Source organism: Periplaneta americana, unplaced genomic scaffold (assembly GCF_040183065.1).
Source record: "Periplaneta americana isolate PAMFEO1 unplaced genomic scaffold, P.americana_PAMFEO1_priV1 scaffold_24, whole genome shotgun sequence".
Taxonomy (NCBI): domain Eukaryota; kingdom Metazoa; phylum Arthropoda; class Insecta; order Blattodea; family Blattidae; genus Periplaneta; species Periplaneta americana.
The window spans coordinates 1,239,068-1,241,960 of NW_027185505.1; the positions used below are offsets into that span (position 1 = coordinate 1,239,068).

A 2,893-nucleotide genomic window follows, 5' to 3' on the forward strand; every position below is an offset into this window, starting at 1 on the left:
AGAAAATGTGCTAACTTCACTAGTAAAGTTTAGTTTACACGTTTGTAAAATTACTCCTTCGTTGTGAAACAAACATATCACTTGTAAAGAGCGCAAAATTTCATTCGTAAAGATTTGATTTCCTTTGTACAGTCCACCTTTACAAACAAAGATTGTGAAACAGAAGTTTACAAACAGAGTTCACAATTTCCAAAGATTGTAAACTTTGTGAAACACCCCACTGGTGAATCAGCACGCCGAGCTCGATCGAAATACAACCAGTTACTATTATTTCCCTATCGTTTTTTGACATTTGATTCCGCGTCCTACCTCTTTCATTCGTTACTAACCAACAACGCCAATAGCAGAAGGTAACGCAAAAACAGTCACCGGTTCCCCGATGCATGGCTTTCTCTCTCAATGTCAACTGAGAGTTAAAAATATTCATTATAATATGCACTTTCCACTCACTCCTCAGAATGTCTTCTTTATTTTTATTTATTTATTTTTTAAGATATGTGAGCTACGTACTGTATGTCTGATGTTTTGCCATCGTACATTCAAATATTTATATTCACTGTACAGTACAGCGAACTGTTTATACTTACTGTACATGCTATAACTACTTCTCCCAACTCCGCTATTGCTATATTTCCTAAACTAAACGCTGATATTGAAATAACGCCTGGTCTGATAATGCAGTCTGTTTAAATTTCTACCGACCAAGTTCTGCCCTTCATCATGGGAAAACAACGAGCTTCTTTAAAGGATACAACTACTAGGACAGAGATATTTTCATTATGGAATTTGTACTACCCACTGAAATGTAGTAACTAATGGGATTTTAATTAGCCATATATGTACAGTATATTACATTCTTTACCTAAAATGTCTCTAACTTCTAGGGAGAGCGCGAGGTACGTTCACAATCCCCTGAATACATATTCCCTTCTTCGAGAAAACGCAGAGAAGTGAACCGTCTCATATGAATATGCTACCAGTCATAAGTTTCAATACGGAGCTGCAAGTACTTAAGAATTATCAATTACTCTACAATTATGCAGCGGCGTCATCATCCAAGCTATAGCTGGAATAGGGAAGGGAACATAATATCCCATAAGTCTTATTAGAACACGCTGGAAATAGTGACGTAAAAAAAAAAATCGCCAACGGCACGTGGTGTTCCCAAGCGGTCACCCATCCAAGTACTGACCACGCCCAATGTTGCTTGACTTCGGTGATCGGACGAGAACCGGTATTTTCAACATGGTATGGCCGTTGCCGATGAAACTGCGTAATCTGTAGGCACTTGAGGACGATGGGATTGGGGTGCACTCGATAAAACCTGCACTCGCTCACACACACACGTAAACTGCCTGCTTAGACTCTGTACCTAAATTACCAAGCTCGTTGGATGTCATTGGGATAGATGATAAATCTATCTATCAACGGCAGTTTGGTTACGTTTCAACGTCACACACTGCTGGATTGACACGGGATTAATAAAACAGCTAGTCGGCATTCTAAGTTAAGCCACAGGTGGATTGTTGTTCAACAGCGGAGCCTCCTTTCAACCACATGGTTGTGGAACTGTAGTCGGATTTTCGACATCATTTTCATGCCATACTACGGAACTTCACACAAACTTCAATTCACTTCTTGCACCGGCGGCTACTACGAATGGACTGAAGCTCGCTACTGACTAGGGGGGGGGGGACATTTGTCTCTTGATGGATTACGTGACAGATATATAAAGTATCAGTCGTATGTTATGAACCCGAGTTTCAATAAAGATAGATTACCCGTATGTCCACAGATTCTCAGTAGTGGCCTGCGGAAGGATTATGCCCGCGGTCGACAAGTTACCTTCTAAGTTGTTTTCCCTCAACAATTAATGCTGCCAAGTGAGTAGGAATGACACCGCGCTCTCATATAAGTCGTACGAAACTATTAAGGAAACGAATTTGCCTCGTGGATCCAAGTCTCCCATGGACTGCCTATAATGTATTATCTATCCTAGAAGTGTTATCGGGGTGATTATTTAAATTTTCACTCGGTGGGAACCGCTGTTGTTCTTCATTCATCTACTCTGTTATGAATAACTTGTGGCCCTTAAAAGGGCCGGTTGCTGATTCCCTAGCAAGCACTCCCGCTTACTTGGAACTAGTGTATTTTGTGACGGCCTTGGTCCCTTCACTGACGGCGTGCTTGGCCAGCTCACCGGGTAGCAGGAGACGGACGGCTGTCTGGATCTCCCGACTGGTGATGGTCGACCGCTTGTTGTAATGCGCGAGCCGCGAAGCTTCCGCGGCGATGCGCTCGAAGATGTCGTTAACGAAGCTGTTCATGATGCTCATAGCCTTTGAACTGATTCCCGTGTCTGGGTGAACTTGTTTCAGAACCTTGTAGATGTAAATGGCGTAGCTCTCCTTCCTCTTGCGCTTCTTCTTCTTATCGCCCTTCGAAATATTCTTCTGGGCCTTGCCGGCCTTCTTGGCAGCCTTTCCGGAAGCTTTGGGGGGCATGGTGCTCGTCTGATGATGAGCCCGGAGGGAGAAAAATATTTAAGTCGCAGGGACAATGCCGTACTGCCTTCCCAGTGCGAGCCAATAGAAACAGCGCAAACGTTTGTGACTTTACGATTGGTCCGCTGTCGATTATTGACGTTGGCGTAAAAGTGAAGGTTACCGTGGGCGAGGCGTCGTCAGACGAGCACCATGCCCCCCAAAGCTTCCGGAAAGGCTGCCAAGAAGGCCGGCAAGGCCCAGAAGAATATTTCGAAGGGCGATAAGAAGAAGAAGCGCAAGAGGAAGGAGAGCTACGCCATTTACATCTACAAGGTTCTGAAACAAGTTCACCCAGACACGGGAATCAGTTCAAAGGCTATGAGCATCATGAACAGGGCGAGGCGTCG

The 2,893-nt window shown here is 44.0% G+C and overlaps 1 non-coding gene across 1 annotated transcript; it reads right to left on the reverse strand.

Annotated features, from left to right (window-relative positions):
• Window positions 1–1,143: 1,143 nt before the first annotated feature.
• On the reverse strand, window positions 1,144–1,262 carry LOC138693874 (5S ribosomal RNA). The gene has a single exon (XR_011330560.1). It is a non-coding gene; the product is annotated as a 5S ribosomal RNA (ribosomal RNA).
• Window positions 1,263–2,893: the final 1,631 nt, after the last annotated feature.